Raw genomic sequence first — 16914 nt, 5'->3', positions numbered from 1 at the left:
AGCAAGGAGAAGGCAGAGGAAGGGCTGCTCTTGATCCAAAATCTTCTTCAGGATTCAGCAGTGGCCTTTGTCTTTAGGCTTCTCTTTGCATCTAGTTCTTTTCTTTACTTTCCTCTTTGGGCTGTTACTTTTTTCAGATAAGGACTTTGGTTCCAGGCTGGAATTCATGAAGTATATCTGAAGTTATAACATGCAGCTCATGTCAGGCCCAGCTCCTCTTGCGCAGCTGGGCTCATCCACTCTTGTGATATATTCCCTTCCTTATTATAGCCTTGTGGCTCTAGAAGTCAGACTTTCCTGTTGAACAGCTTCACAGTCAATCATCATTAACCATTACAAATTTTGCATTGCTGCTTACTCTGACTTCATGCTGAAATAATTCTTTAATCTATTCCAGAATTATATGAGCTTTCTGTAAGTCACTTGGCATCTCCATGCTATAATTTAAGAAAAAGGAGGAAAGACAAAAGATGGTTTTGGAGACTGCTTGCTCCATTGAGGAGCAGCTTAGGCTCCTAAATGTACATTTACTGAACAAAAGAAATTGGACCAATGCATTCATTAAGGAGCCAAGACATTAGGATATTGATTGTACTGCAGGTTTTGCAGAATTTAATAGAACAGAAATGGCTTAAAGTTCCCAAAATCATTTCCTGCATAGGATGGAAAGCATGTGCCATCATCCAGCTGTAAGGCAGGAGGCATATGTACCTCATAATCTAAAAAAGGAATAAAATATAAGCATAGCTTTGAAAAACCATTTATAGTTCCCATCACAGCTTGCATAAGTGCCACCTTGTAGTGTCTAGCCAAAAGAGGCAACAGTGTCTGTAGCTGAGAGCAAGGAAATGATGGTGCTGCTGCTCTTGAGCTTATGTCAGTGGCTTGCATCCCACTGCTGTTGACTTTATAGAGTTGCACCAGTTTACAGCTGCTGCACATATGGACCTGGCCCTTGGGTCTCCCTACTCCAGTGCTTTCCATCACGTTTCGGGGGTCCTTCCACCTCAGCAGGAGAAACAAGTGAAAACAGCAACAAAAATTGCTCTTTAGACCCTGCCAGCTAAATAGAAGAACTAATCAATCTGTCCTGCTTTGCTTGTTTAATGTTCCTCTTTTGGAGGGAACTGAGACACTTACTTACACTTTCCAATATGTTGGGACAGTCTTTTGGCCCCAAAATGCTCCAGAATAATGAAAAAGTCTATTTACGGTAGCAAAAGCTCAGTCTACTCTCTCCTGGGATCAATTTACTACACTGGGATTTTTGAGAAGACTGTTTTCTGTCTCAAAAATAAGAGTGGCTTGGCAGCTGCTTACTAATGCCAGTTATTAAGCTTTCTGCAATGCACCGTGTGATTTATTTCTTAAAGATTTTTGGGACCTTTTCTGAAGGAGGAGGGGGAAAGCCTCTATATGCTCCTGCGATGGCAAGAGCAGCAGTATTGCTCTTAAATTGTTCAGATTTATTTAGTGAGGGAGTTTGCCCTGCTTCAGGCAGTCCCGCAGCCTGTTGGCTGCTGGAGGTAGCATTTGCAGGAGGGATAGACTGTGGCAGGGTTGGCCAAATTCTCCTTGCTCAAGAGTCACCTTTATTCCCAGCCTAATGTCTGAGGTCTTGATCTGCAGCTGTACCTGAGGCCTCCAGGGAAATGTAGCCAGACCTGCCCTGGCCTGGGGCCAGTGTGGTTGCAGCACTTGCTTGCTTTGCTTGGCTTGATAGCTGCAGTGCTTCTGGGGCCGGATCTGGCCCAGGAGTTGCTGCTGCTTCACTTGCCTTGGCTTAAATTACTGCTTCAGCCTAGGATTCTGGGGGAAGTTTCTTGGTTTTCAGAGTGTGAACATGGCATGGGGGCTGGCTGCTCCTACAACATATTGTTTGTGGTCCTGCACATGCAGGTGTGCAGAAATACTCAGCAGCCACTGCCATTCCCGTGGAAACTGGTTTAGGAGCTGCAGGATCCAGCAACATGCACTTGTGCTCAGAGTGTGCTGGAAAGGTTTTAGGAAGTGGTGGAGCTGTGCTGTGTCCCTGTGCTGCCACCCAGCAGCTTTGCTGGGAGCACTTGCTGGGAGCAGGTTTCTCAGTATGCTAAAGTAATGCTCTGCAAGTTCTGGGTTTCTTGGTGGTGGAGTGATCCCAGCATGTGAGTTTTCTCAGGAGGCTTAATTAAATCTTGTGAAGAAGTGGGCTTTCAGTCAGCATGGGGAAGGGTGGCTTTGATTTGGCTTGCATGCTGAGCCTGCTGCAGGATGGGCATGCAGCCCTGGTGGGTTGTTTATTCTCCTGTGCCTTGCTTCCCTCCTGGAGTGAGACTAACCACACTCCCTTGCCTTGGGCATAACTAGTGAGGAGGGTTTTGGATGCTATATAATACCAGGCAGGTACTAGAGATAACAAGGTTTGCATAAATCTCTATAGTGCTTTGGTAGAAAAGTATGGAGGACAACATAGGGAGCAACAGGCACATCCTATTACCTGGATCTGGCTAAATCTTTCCCTTTTGGAAGCTGTTGTGTTTATTAGTGATTTTGTTTTGCTGTTACTTTGCTTTGGAGGAGTACTCAGAGGGAGGGTCTGGCACTTGAAACATATACATGTTCCGAGCAGCACTCAACTGTGACCTTTGCTGTACTGATGTGTGGGTTGTATTTATTTCTTCTGAAAATTAGTGTCTGGAGCAGTGCAGTAAAGGAGGGCTGTTCTCTGCTGGCAGGCTGTGGGCAGGTGGTAGCAAGGGAAGGGTACTCTGTCCCCTCTCCCCATCACACTGCCACGGCCCTGGAGAACTGCAGAAGGGCCCTGTGACTTTGGGCATCACAAATAAGGGCTCTCTTAGGCCTGTTCCCAAATGCAGAATATTGCAGTTTATTCGCTCATGTGAAAAATGAGCGTAACTGACCACTAAACAAAAAGGAGTACACAAGAAATAGATTTTATTCTTCTCTTGCTTTTCCTGCATTCCTCAGAGATGAATGGAGACTCTGGCCTTTCCCATCATTGGCTCCCCCAGCTACTTCCTTCCCTGCTCATGGGTGCCTCCACACATGCAATTTTGCTAGCTGGTTTACATTCTTTGAGACAATTTGACTCAGTGCTCCTGCTGCAGCTTCAATTCAAAAAAACTCCAGGCTGAAGTTGTTGGAGGATTTGAAGGCAGTTAAGAAAATAAAAGCAAAGGAGAAAATGACAAAGCCATCTGTGTTGTAGTAGAGTTTGTTATTCCAGGTCACAACTGTGATTTCACTTCTGTATCATGATGCCAATTGCAGTCCACTGGTCCCTGGGCTACCCACTGGGTTACAGTGTTCTTCCTTGCAGCCAATAGATTCTATAGCAAGACAGCTGATTTTCCATTATAGAGAGCCTCTGGACCCGAGAGGGTCCCTGAACTTAATTCCTCAGGCTGACCAGCTCATAAATTTCACATTTCATTAAATTGGTTGCTCTCTTTTTAAAAAAAAAAAAAAAAAAAACCAGCTGTTCCTCATGTCCATCTCAGGTCTAATAAGGGAGGAAAAAGTAAGGCTTGTCCAACAGTCTCATGGATTGCAGCTTTTCCATATGATACCTTCTTATGCTTTAAAGATCTGGTAGGCTCATTATGATGTCTTCTAGCTGCAAGATGTGTTTGGCAAGAAGAAACACTTTTTTTCTTGCGTCAAAAGCAAGCTGTGGTATGTATGAGAAATGCAAATAGCTTGGCTAATTTTGGAAGCCAGCAACTAAGATTATGGCCTGTATCCCACAGAGTGGGATTCAGCTTGGACGTGGTTCTTCACGCGGTGTGTGTTGTCAGCTGTAACCATACTGTTTGCAAACCTCTGGACAGAATAAGTCATTAGCACTGTAAAGCCAAAAGTAATTTAGCTCTGAGGAGGAGGCTCATATATTGTGCTGTTCTTTCTCCTCCAAGACATTTTCAGTTAGCCTTACTAAATATCCTGAAAATTCTCATATGTTTAACTCTTCCTTGGATGTTAAAAAAAAAATACTTGTAACTGCCCACACCTGCATGCACATTCATGTGCACAGTTTGTTCACTAGAGTGATTGTAATTTAAACTTGCAAATTCACAAAACTTAGGTGTTTTTCTCCAAAACAGTCATCTGTGGTGGTACTGACTACTACTTCCCACTTTTTGCAAGTGTAGCAGTAGTCTTGTCTTTTACCCTTGAATACCAGGATTTTTCTTACTAGTTCCAGTGTATGCTGGTAAATACACTGAACTGGAAAGAAAAGATTGTAATTTGAGTAGGCAAAAGCCTGATGGAGAGTGATAAAAAATCTTATTTATTCCCAGCCCTATGGTAATGATAGCTGGCACAATTCTTTGCATCACTGGTACCAGGCATATTCATAAACTGGTGGCTGACTGCTGCTCTTCCAAAGTACAAGTTGGAAACAGTTTCTCAACAGTTTCCTCTTCTAATGCCCCCCCTGCCACTCGAAAGCTTTTGCAGTCACCACAGTGGTTGGACCTGGGAAAGAAGGGGAAAAACAGAGCAATACCTTTTGCTATCTGGAAGAAACAAATGGTGAGTGCCCTAGAGGGATATTCAGTGTCTAGAATGAGCCATTGAAAGCCTCTGAGCAGCATTTTTGACAAGGATGTTCATAGAATTATCAAAAGCCATAGAAAATGGAAGTTTGTACCCTCTCCATTTTTAACAAAGCCCATAGATCACCTTCTTGTCATGTTACTGTGCATTAAAAGAAACCAGAGTGAGGGCTGGAGATTTTCCTTATCCCCAGGGCTATTGATGCCAGCACAGCATCCAGGAAACAAGGGAGCCCCTGTTTAAACTAATAATGTTAACTCCATATCATAGCATGGACAGTAAGGGGAGTGAATAACCTTGTACAGTTAATTGCTATTTGACTTAAAGACAGTGATGAAAACATGCTGTTTTGTTGTATGACCTTTACTGTGTGTGAAAGAAATGGTAGGGATGCTCCTGCTTAGGTCTGGAGCAGTTGGCAGCTGAAGTGTTGTAGGAGGGGAGGTCCTTACTGCAAGGAGACCTGCAAAAGGTGAGCATGGTGATGCCTTGACTGTGCCTCTTTCCAGATGCTGCGGCCAGAGCAAGAGCTCATAAGAAAAAGATGCCTTTGAAAAGAAAAGACTGCTGAATGTGGGAGTCTCTGCTCCCAACTTGACTGCCTGCAAGATGATAAATCAATGAGTGAAATGGAGAGGGCTCTTGGGTTGCAGGTGTCCTGCATGGACGTAGCTGGCTCCTGGAGGTGATGTCTGCATGGTGCCTGGATTCACTGGTTACTTGGTGAGCTGCTCTGTGCCCCAGCCAGAGCTTCTCTTAAGTGTTAGTGCTGTCACTGCAGACTGCTTTTTCAGAGTGTCTGCAGCACTTACTCCAATCAATCTCTTCTGTCTCTGGGTTTTTGTGCAGACGGCCCAAACTTCACCCAAAGTTTTGATTGGTTGTGGTGCTACTGCTGTTGGGGAAAATGCTGCCTCCTCTCTGTGTGGCAAAGTTCAGGTTTATGCAGAGATCACTATTATCTTTGTTTTGCTTTATGAGAGGATCTGCATGGGAATTTATTGTTGTTGCATTGAATCCACGTTCTTACAAGTAAATGTTGATCTCCATCCTGCTATTAAATGATGATACCAGTGCTGCCATGTGTTTAACATCCTTAGTGAACTGAGATGCTCGATGTTCCTGAAGGTCGGGTTATGATTGCTTCTGTACTTTAGTGTTCCTGGAACTTCAGCAGAAGAAAAGCCAGAGCAGGATGATAAGGAAGATGTATGTATACAGCTTATCGGATTTTGCATATCAGGGATGCTGCAACATGACACAGGAAAAGTTGTGCTTAGCGGTAAATGAAATGGCCACCAGCCAGATTTTTTGCTCATGTCACAGGGGGTCAGTGTTGTATATGAGGAGGAGCCACAGGAAGCCAATATAACAAAGCGAACCCCCTTTAGGGTCCAGGGTTTGCTCTTGGGTGTTCAGATGGTGCTGCTGGGAGCCCAGCACTTCTACCTTTAAGTCACTGAGAGAATTTGAACTGTAGCAAGAATGTAAAGCAGCAAGCTGTGCTTGTCTGCTTTTATTTACACCAAGGGGATTTGTGTGGGGAGAATGATTTTACAGTGGCTTTTAGGCTGATATTTTCATAAGCATTTCCAGCTTGTCTGAGGACTTTACTCAATGGTCCATGCTTAAACTATAAGCCTGAGAAATACAGATATTCAGAGATGTTTACAGTAATTCATTTGGGGACGCAAAAGTACAGGCGCTGAAGAAGCCAGCCTAGTTTTATTAGGAAATGATTCAACTAGCACATCTGGGATGTTCTTAGTGTCAGGACATAGCTCAGTTACTCTAGGGCATGCCAAAAAGCCATCCAAGCTTTATATGATATGACTGAACCACTTTCAGGACCCTACTACATGTACCCATGACCTACATGCTCCTGTGCCCTGGAATTAATGCATGGGAAGAAAACCAGAGCTCTTCAGACCTGAGAAGAGCCACTTCTGATTTCCCCCCCCCCCCCTTGTCCTGCCTTGGAGTAAATCAGGTGAAAAGTCACAAAAGTGAAAGACTTACAGGATATTTTTCAGAGCTGATCAGGAAAGGTTTTGATAGGTTTGCTTGCTTTGCAGTTGGCAAGCTCTAATTCTCTGGGACTAAAACTTGTGGAAATTTATCATTTATCTTCTACAACTGGGAAGGAGGGAGGACAGGCTTAAATCTGTTCCAAATCAGGTAGACAGGGCTAGGTTGCAAAAAAAAATCCAGAATTCATTGTTTTTTCTCAAAAGAATAGCAGTTTTGCAGCCAGCTCAGGGACTGCTGGTGAGCTTACTTACAGTGACCGATTCATGAGTTGGTGAAAGGGCTGGGAAAATAACTCTGACTTCTTCCCCATGCCAGGGACTGAAGGCTTTTTCTCCTTTGACGGTATGGCAATCTACCAATTCAGGTGGGAGATGTGTGTGTTTTGCTGCTGGAAGTCTGGAGCCTAGTCCCTGCTAATGTCTCAGCATCTGTTAAAGATGAGACTGCTTCCTGCTTATGCTAAGATAAACTAGCACAGTGTTGTGGAAGAAGTGGTGGGTTGATGTGCATGCCTCCACTGCAAAAGCTATTTTATGAAGAGCATGCAATTTGCTTTTGTGGGGCAGGTGCTGTTCCTGCAGGCTCCTCCACTTCCTTCGCTTGTCTTCTGCAAACCTGATTTCCTCTGCTCAGGCACATCTGCTTTCCACATTTGCTGCCTCCCTCTCTAGTGAGGATCTGACCAGATTGCTGAGTGAAAGATCCCAACTCCGCCAGCCACTGGGGCCTGTCCAGCTGGGATCCTCCAGCACTGGCTGTAGGAATGGGGACCTCCCCTGCCTGCTGCTGAACGCTTGAAACGTGCAGGAAAGGCTAGTGAAGCTGGCATGTGAGGATGCAATTTCAGCTTTCCATGAATGATTGTCCTTACTCAAACTGCAAGCCTGACATCTGGGTTTTATCACAGGAAAAATCCACTGAAGCCAAGGAAGTTCAGAGGACTGAGCAGAGGCTAGGCACAGGGTTTTTAAAAGGATACCTGATTTTCAAATTGTTTTATGAAAGTTTTACTGTGTTGGACTAACTCTTTGCTTTGTAATCAGGTTTTTAGTCAATTTGGTGCTTCCCTGGAGTGTCAGGTTGTACTGACACTGGAGAACAGAGGGAAATCAGCTTGCAAATTCCCTAAGGAACTCTTCTGTGGACCTTGCAATTTCTGGCTGCATGTACCAAAACAGTTAGCTTAGAAAAGCAGCAAGTGTTTTGCACGCTTAGTGCCAAGCAGCAAACATCCTGCAAGTCATTTGTTGCTAACTAGAGGCGGGCAAAGCTGTTGCAGTGAAAAGTGAAGTCACTTGGAAATTGGAGTGCCTCTGCATTTGAATACAACTTAAAAATGAGGAGGTCAGGCCATTCTCTAAAAATTGAGCACCTCTTTCCTAATTACAATTTATTATGTGCAAAATTAAGGTAATTTGGAGTAAAGTAGCTTTACTTGTGCAATGCAGCATGGGCAGAATGAGTGCAAGTATGGACCTAGCTGCAAGAAGTTCTTGTTACTGGCATTGGAGGCATTGCTGGGGAAAAATAAATGTTTGAGACCTTGCAGACCACGGATTCCATCTTTTGCCATGCCTGCTGTTGAAAGCACTTGGTAGTTGGCACAACCTGCAGCAACTCTTAACATGTCCATTTAATTCAGGGACCTGGACTTTTGCAAAGCTGTCCCAGAACTGGTAGATACAAAGGGTCTTAAAGGAAGGTTGGCATTCATATTTGTGGACTTTCCAGCATTGTAGGGTGATGAAGCCATTTGCCAAAAGAAATAACCTCCTTTTGCTGAGTCTGTTCCCTTTTGAGGGAAAGTGCAATCCCAGAGGTGTAAGAAATGCAAAAACCAAAAAGGATGAATGCTTCCATGACACAATTTCAGTGATGTGACTTGCCAGTCCAAACTTGGCTGGCATATTGATGCAGTAAGCTATATCCACTGAGTAAGCAAATGGTGTCACCCTGTTCCCAAATCCCAAACAACGTTGTCAATGTGTAGGCAGCAGCCGCTGCTCCTCATGGAACAAACATGTCACATTCCAGCATGAAATATGACACAAGGTCCTTTGATTCCTCCTAATTGCATTTCAGTGTTTGTGGCACAATTGTACAGTTTCTGCAGAAGTTCAGCAGTTCTGGTTGCTGGCTTCCTCTCCTTGCTGACCTACAAATACCAGTTTTCAGAGGAAGATTTATGACCAGTATGAAATTACCATCTTGTAAAAGCACAAATCATGGCTATAAATAGGGGGCTGGAATATGTGCACAGAAACCTCAAGGGAATAGTGACTCCTGCTTTGTCTGTGCAAGATCGTCCTGCTAACCCAGGTTAAGGAGCTGGGGCCCAGTACTTTGGCTCATGTAAACTGGCAGAGGGCCAGCCAACCTTCCCCTAATCCATATCCTCACAAGGATGGAAATAACATCTGGTTAGACTGACAGTAGTCAGGCTTCATAGTAACTGAGAGCTCTGCAAACTGAACCTTCTCAAGCCTTGTATCCATTTATCTTCTTTTCCAGAACATTAGTAGGCAGAGTTTGTTTTCAAGGAGTTATTTAGCAGAAAGGGGGATTAGACCTTGGGCTAGCATTGATTAACCCCTGCATGTTGAGTTGTTTAACAGCCTAATGGATTGGTCATGTTTTCTGGTGACCTTTGTGAATTTAATCCTCCATTTGAAGACTCTTCTGTCTCCTCTAAATATGTAGATTCTTAAAAGTGGAATCTATGGCAAAATATCCCTAAGGAAGGGAATGGCCTGTTTAGCAAAGCACAGGTCTGGGGACGAACAGTCCCAGGGTATCTAATCTTAGGTTTGACATTGTGTGAAGTCAATCACCCTGCCATCTGGAGGCCCACTTATGCATCTGGATACCTAATGTTGCCCACAGAATTGATTAGTAAATATTTGTGAAGGCCTACGTAAGAGCTCTGCGTAAGCCAAAAAACTGCTCTCCAATTGGAAAGGCATTGCAGGGAGAGGAATTTTCCTTGAGGCTTAGTAAATATAGTAGAATGTGAGTTCAGTTGGCAATAAAATGTAATGTCACCTTGAAATTCAAGTCGCAGTAATTTTGATGATCAAGTAGCTGAGTTCCTTTAAAGGAAAGTATGGGAGGCAGTGATGCTGCAAGCATAAATAAGTGTAACTTCATTGCCTTCAGTGGAGCTAGATCAATCTAAATCAGCTGGATATCTGATGTAGATAAAGTATTTATATCCTTCTGCTGCTGAAGCCAGGGATCCAAGGGGGAGACAAACTGCTCACTGGGGCCAAATGTGACACTAACAAAAGCATCTCCCACTGTGAGAAGGTCCTGGTAGCAGTTTAAGGTCTCCTTATGTTGCCAGAAGGGCATAAAGGGATCTTGCATAAATAAGGCTTGGACCCAGTGGAAAATGCCTGGGATGTGGCTGCCCCCTTGGCTCTTCCATGGTCGCAGTAGTGCTGTGAGGAGGTTGTTGTACTTGACTTTTCAAGCATAACACCTTTCCACTGCAGCCAGGAGTTTTCTGGGCTCATTTGGCTGTAGTACAAGCCAGGTCAAGAAGTTTGTTTGGTTTGCTGAGAAAGATACTCTAGTTCAAACAAGACTTAATTCAGTGAAGCCCTGTGGCCTTTGTGAAACAGGATCACCTCCGGCCTCATGATTTATGAATGAAAAGTCATGGGGAAAGTCTTGCCTGAGGAAAATAAGCTTGTATAATAAAAGGTAAATAAAAGGCACTGGGGTAGGAAAGGGTTGAAGTTGCTCATCAACCTGGAAGCCATGCAGCTGGGAGCTGTGATGAGCTATGAAGTACTCTGCCCTTCCAGAGAGGCTTTGCTGCTATGGAGGGGGTAGCTGCTGAGATGATCTGGAGTAGGTGCCCTTGCCCTAGCAGAGGGATTGGACTGAGGTCTGTTGCAGCCCAGTGCTTTTGATTTCCATCTGTGCAAAGCTGAGCAGAACTGAAAACCAGATAATAAACCTGTAGCAGCATTGAGGCTGTTCTGAGGTGCAAGGGACTGTACCAGGTGAGCAGCAGCGTTGGCCTTGGGGAAGGGGCAAGACTCAGCCCTGTCTTTCAGCCTTCTCTCCCAGGCCTTTGTCTCTGAAAGGTAGTGCTAGATTCCTATTGTGATTGCTAACAGTTTTTAAAAAGTTCTTGCCAGGACTGAGTAAATCTCCATGCCAACTTAATTTCCCCCAAATGTTGGCTGTGCAGTTATGTCTGTCTTAATGTTTAGGAGCTGACTATATGCATTAGATATCTGGTGATAATTTTGTACACAGGTCTGCAGCACCTCTGAGGAGCGCAACACGGCTTCCCAGGGCTACGAGGGGTGACAAAACTCTGAGGCTGTGATTGTGCTTTGGAGTTTAGGCTTTCAGGCTGTTATAGGTGAGAGCCGCCTGCTGAAAAGCTGGAGCATTAACCCGGTGCTGTGGCCAGCACTAGTATGTGATGGGGTGGTCAGGAATAGTGTATTGGTATATAATCTGGGCATGAACACCATGTCCCTGGCTGTTAAGGGTTAGGGATCTGACACGTTCTGGCTGAGATCTGCACCTTAGGACATGCTAGCTGATTTACCCACGAGTTCCCCAAACTGGAAAACTCATCACTGGTGGGGGGAAGGGAGTAAGTTACCGTGGGGACTTGTGGCAAGGTGCTGATGCATCTGAGAAGGTGACTTACTGGAAACACTGAGCAGACAGAAGTAAAAATTAGTCATGTCAGAGACCACTAGGTAGTTGGACTGGATTCTTTGAATGATTCATCCACAAAAATGACTACTTTGCCTGACACTTTGTTTCCCCTCTGTTTAGAAAGTAGCTTAGACATACCAAGACTGTGGCCTGTTGTATGAATTGCTTTTTGATGGGTGGGTGCTTGTAGCATCCTTGTATTATAATTTCTAAACCACTACTTCAACAAAGGAAAAGAAGACAAAATTAAGGGTTTTATCTCTCCAGAAGCACTCAGCGGAATTAACCTGTAATCTTGCAAAAGCAAAGGGGAATCTACAGAATGTGTCATTTTCAATGAAACTGTTAATGTAAAATTATAAATGGAAATAACACAAGTTCCAAGCTGCTATGTGGTGAATTGACAGGAATATTAGATTTCATTTTTCCAAGCAATTTTCATCTATGTTTTCCCTTCTAAGTTTGAAGTTGATCTATTCATCCTCTAATCCTTCCTCAGAAAAGAGGAGGAAAGAGGACTGTCAGCTGGTACAACCAAGAAGTACCCAGCTGCTTTAATCAGCTACTAGACTTTAGTAGAACACATTAATGATGCCAATTATGGATATGTTTGGACAGTGGTAAAACCTGCCCCGGTGACTTTTTGCCAGTTTGTGGTGGGGGAGAAGCCTAGCAAATGAAGTTCCCTGTCCTGAAGAGTGTGTGCACCCCATGAACAAAGCAGATAAAGGCATGCTAGGATGTCTAGCACATCCCAGCAGCCTGGGGCTTGAGATGAGAAGACTCTAGCTAGCTTGCTGGTGGGAGCAGAGCCAGGAGCATGAGGCTTGTCTATTGGTGCTGTGACCATGCTTTGTGAAATTCACCCACATTTTTTCAGGATTACTGAACTGCAGAAACCCTCAGTGGAAAAGATCTCTCTGGTCATCTAACCCACTCAGGCTAGGCAGGATTGTTCTCAGCAGTCTATAGCTTTGTCCAGACTAATTTGAAATGACTCAAGCAATGGGATTTTTCATCACTTCCTTTGGGAAGTCTTTTAGATCTTCCATAGCTGACTAGATCTTAATGTAAGGATTTTCCTAACAGTTTAGTCCGAATTTTATGCTGCTGAATTTTCAACCACAATCCTATTTATGCCCAGCTTAATACTCTGCCTCTTTGGTGTTATACCCTTCACAGATTTCATATGCTTAGACCTGAGCTGGTCACTTGCTGAGTGCAAGTGGCATGAGCTGCAAGATTCATGCCTGCTTTTGGGAATACAGAGCTATGGAACTGCTATAACACCCCTCACCCCCCCCCCCCCAAAAAAAAAAAAAAAAAAAGCACAAACACTTTGGAAACTTTTCTTCATAGGAAATCTTTCCAGGGCAGAGAGGCTAGATTGCCCTGCTTTTAAAGCCATGCTTGCAAAAGTTATTCCACATCCTGTAGATTAATATTTACAGTTTCTGACTTAATGTATTCAGTCTGATAACCCAAGATTTCTAGTAACTTATATTTCATGTTCAGGGTTTTCCTGGGTAGGATTCTGCAAATCTCTCACTAGGAAAAACCTCTGCCTAAGAATCGAATTGTAGCTAATTGTGGAAGGGAGAATGAAATGCTGGCTTTTCCTTGATATGGCGCTAAAGCCTGTTCATCTTTAGAAGCCACTGAACCCGGTCTTTACTAATATCAAATAACTGTGCATAGAATATTTGGCAAAAAAAAAGCATGATGAAGACATGAAGAAGCAGGTAGTGAGGGAAGGCTGATGGGTATAATCACAGCTGACATCTGTCCTGACTATTATTCGAGGAAATCTAAGGCAGCACAGAGAGGGGCCTCAGTTCTCAAAACTGGGCTCCACCAGCAGAAATGCTCATCCACCTTCTTGGAATAACCATGTGGGGGAAAGCTAACAATCGCTGAAAAATATATATTGTGATGGTGTGTTAAGTAAACTTGTGATCACTGTTAACATGCAAAGTGTAAGCTGTCATCTGTTTGAGTGCTGCCCATCTGCCTTCATCCCTGGGGAAAATGTTAAGTCTGTCTTGTGGCAAGGCTTGAGAACAAACACCATTGTCTTCTAGATGAAAATATTCCTACTGGAGGGGCACCCAAACTTAACTCCTTGACACAAATGTCAGTGGGGCATTTTGACCCTGCACATAAATCTTGTGGTTTGGGCTCACCTTTGATCTTCACATACATGATTATGATGGATAAACTTAAGCTAAAAAATTAACTCTGCAATCTGTATCCAACAAAACCGTTGCTGGGGTCAGTGCGGGTCTAAGTAACTTGAACATCTTCATTTTTGACCCTTGTGAAGATCATAGGGTAAATCAGTTCTTTATGATGATAACGTGCAGCTTTGTGGTCAGTGTGACACTTGCTGTAGCACCATGGGTTATCTTTCTGAGGGCTTAGCCTAGGCCATCTGACCATAGATCACAGGGCATGAAGTGAAATGCAGGGATGGGAGAGGGAATGGCAACTCTCTTGTGGGTCTTCCAGGCTGATGTTGGGAGTGAAAAGAATTGACCTTTATTACCTTTTCATCTAAGAAGGTGAACTGAGTTCATGCTTCTCAATAGGCACTTTCATGCAATTTTTGCCCTTCTGCTGTGCTTGATACACCAGCACAGTCTGAACACATAAGAGTTGGAGTCATTAGCATTAAACTGAAGAGAAGGCAACAACACTGGAAAAAGAGGAGGAGTGGAAAGTCTGTTCTCGTTATAAAGATATTTCCTCTATTAAACAAACCTCTTTGACTATGAGAAACATTTAAACATAAGGAAAAACAAGCCCCACCTTGTGTTGGCGGCACTATGCTCTTTCCTTCTGGTGGGATTTGTCCTGGTGCCACCCCATGGCAAAAGTCGGCTCTAAATTTCCACCAGAGCAGATGAAATCTGGAAGAATTGCCTGTCCAGCTCCTAGACTCTTGCAGGGCTAACTGTTTCATAAAGAAATTGGCCTGAAAAGCCAAAACAAGCGTTTAACTACAGAAGTGGAGTGTTATTTTTATTGTTGTCTTGTCCATCTTGGAGAAACAGCTTTAACCCTGGGAGGAGTTTTGAGTTTTCCACATTTGGGAGCTACATTCATCATGTCACCAGCCAGCTTAAGGTTCAGCTAAAACATAGTATTATTGACTGTTACGTTTTCTGGTGTCGTGTCCTTTGAAGTACTGCAATAGGTATTTATTAACGTTGCTCATTATGGCGTTGTATAAAAGCTGGTTTGATGATTTTGAGAGAATGTTTTCAGAGAGGTTTAAGATGTTGGGGAATCTGCTGCTGCCCTGCAGCTTTTAACCAGGCCAGAAATGGATACGTACAGACCTGAGTCAGTACAGTAAACATTTTGCCCAAGTTAAAGGACCACACAGAACAGTGCAGCTGAGACTGGAGACATGGGGTAAGCTGTCAGGATACCCTATGTGCCAGACCCTTTGCTCTGCTTTGCCATGCTTGCTCCTTTTGAGTAATACCTATTGCAATGAGTCATCCTGCTGAAATGAATAAAGGACTTTTTAGGGCGCGAGCATGTGGATCTGATATAGCAGCCATGGTGTCTGCTATAACAGCTACTTGCTGCACAATTATTAAAAAAAAAAAAAAATCCATGTGACTATTAATACCATAAATGTCATCAGAGCATGAAGCTTTTCTGAATGGTATCTCCTTTGTGGATAAATGACAGCTTTAGTTTCCAAGCCTCTTGATCCAAAGCCTTTCAGTAGCACTGAATTCTCACTTTTTCTTAAGTCATAAGTTGAATTTAGGAGAGCAATCATTGCCATGGCAACAAGTGTGAGGTCATAAGTCAGGATTATGACTTCAGCACAAGATAATTCATAAAGGTTGAGCTAGGGGTGGGGATGCAACTGTATTTGTTAGCAAAGAAAATAAAGACAGGCATAAGATTGAAAGAGTGAAACTATTTTTAGATATTCTTTATAAGGAGCATTTAAATCATTCCTGACTGGAACAGTTTTTTTGATTACTCGTGCAACAGCTCAGACAGGCAGTTTTAAGAAGTATCGCTTTTAATCTGTTCTCATCCCCTGGTCATAGGGCGTAACTGGTCATCAGTAACTCCTAGTAGTGTTCTTGCTTTCTGATTGTTGCAATAGTTATGTTCAAACTACAGAATAATGCCTTTTATAGTTTTTGGCTGAATGCTAATGTTAAACTGATTTCCTAGTATAAATGTCTATCAAATTTTCTACCTATGCATCTTGAGGTTTTTTGAGAGCTTGCAAATGTGTCCTCCACCTTGTAAACAACAGCTAGCTGAACTCAAGATGCTTTCAGTCATGAAAATACTTTTAAAAATAACTGTTGTTCCTGAAAGATATTTGGCCATCTGCCACTGTTGCAATCCAGTCTTTTGGATATTCAGTTATTGCCCCAACTGGCTGCTTGGAGGGATTTGGAGCTGGCATGAACCAATCCAACTAGTGTAAATCTACTTGCTGCTTGCACCACCACACGATCTGGCCCACTGCTTTGGAGGTTAGCTCCTCAAACTTGGCAGGAGAATGCTGGAATTTTCCAGTTTGCCATTGCAAGCTTATTTTGGTATTTTCTGTTGTTGTTGAGGAGGGGCAAACAGGTCTGTGCAAGCTTCTAAATCACCTGGAAAGCAACTGGAAACTAAACTCTTACTGTTGTGCAAAAAGCTTTTTTTGGCCAGATTCTCAACTGCTATAAAGCAAAGCTGCTTTGCATCAGATGAAGGTCTAGGTTTGGGCTATTTCTGGCTTGCTTCCTGAGTTGAGCAGTGGGAGCCCTTGGAATATGGGTGGTGTGTTTAGTGTGTTTTACTGCTCTAACCTGCCTTTACTTCCTCGCCTGCAGTGCTTTCACTGCTTTAGAGATTTCCCTCCCTTCCTAATGCTGTATGCTCTTGAAAGGGCAGAGAATTTCAACACCTGAGTTGCAGACAGTGTCCAGGTGTTAGTGGGATTTTCATTTGCAGCTGGTGAAGACAAAAAGGGTCTCATTTCACAACAATGGGTTGTTTGTATGCTCAGAAATGCCAGCAACTTCTGGGATGGGAAGACTAACGAGATCCTGGCATTCACTTAACTGCAAGACTGAAATCAGACAACGCCCCATCTCTCACTGTTCGGGTTGGTTGTGCCTTTCAAAGGTTATTAGGCCTCTGATCAAGAAATTAGGCATCCATGGAAATGGTGTGGATCAAGTTATTGCTTTATGTCTTTATTGTAGTAAAAAGGGTTACCGGGAAGGTGGGCTTTTGCAATCAGTTTGCTGGTTCTTTTAACTGTCCTAGTTACATATCTGTATGCCTGGGATGTTCTGCTTTTCCAGATGAGAAAATATCTCCCTCTGACTGTTGCACAGTGTTTGTGAGCTGTGGGGTGGCTGCTCTGCCCCATACCAAAGGTAGCTGCGAACCTGTGAGAAATGGCGTATTTTGGAGCAGGAGGTGTTATAGAGATGGGGAGCACTTCCCTTGCTGGGTTGCATCTGCTGAGTGCTCTGCAGAGAAGTTTACAGGGAGGCCCAGGTGTTACTTACGCTGAAAGAACTTGCCTCCAGGCTCCCCACAGATAGGGAGCTTCACCTAATCTGTCTCTAGTGATCTGGTTACTCATGAAAGGGG

This window comes from Struthio camelus, chromosome 20 (genome assembly GCF_040807025.1).
Source record: "Struthio camelus isolate bStrCam1 chromosome 20, bStrCam1.hap1, whole genome shotgun sequence".
Taxonomy (NCBI): Eukaryota; Metazoa; Chordata; class Aves; order Struthioniformes; family Struthionidae; genus Struthio; species Struthio camelus.
Note: the sequence above shows the minus strand (reverse complement) of the source record.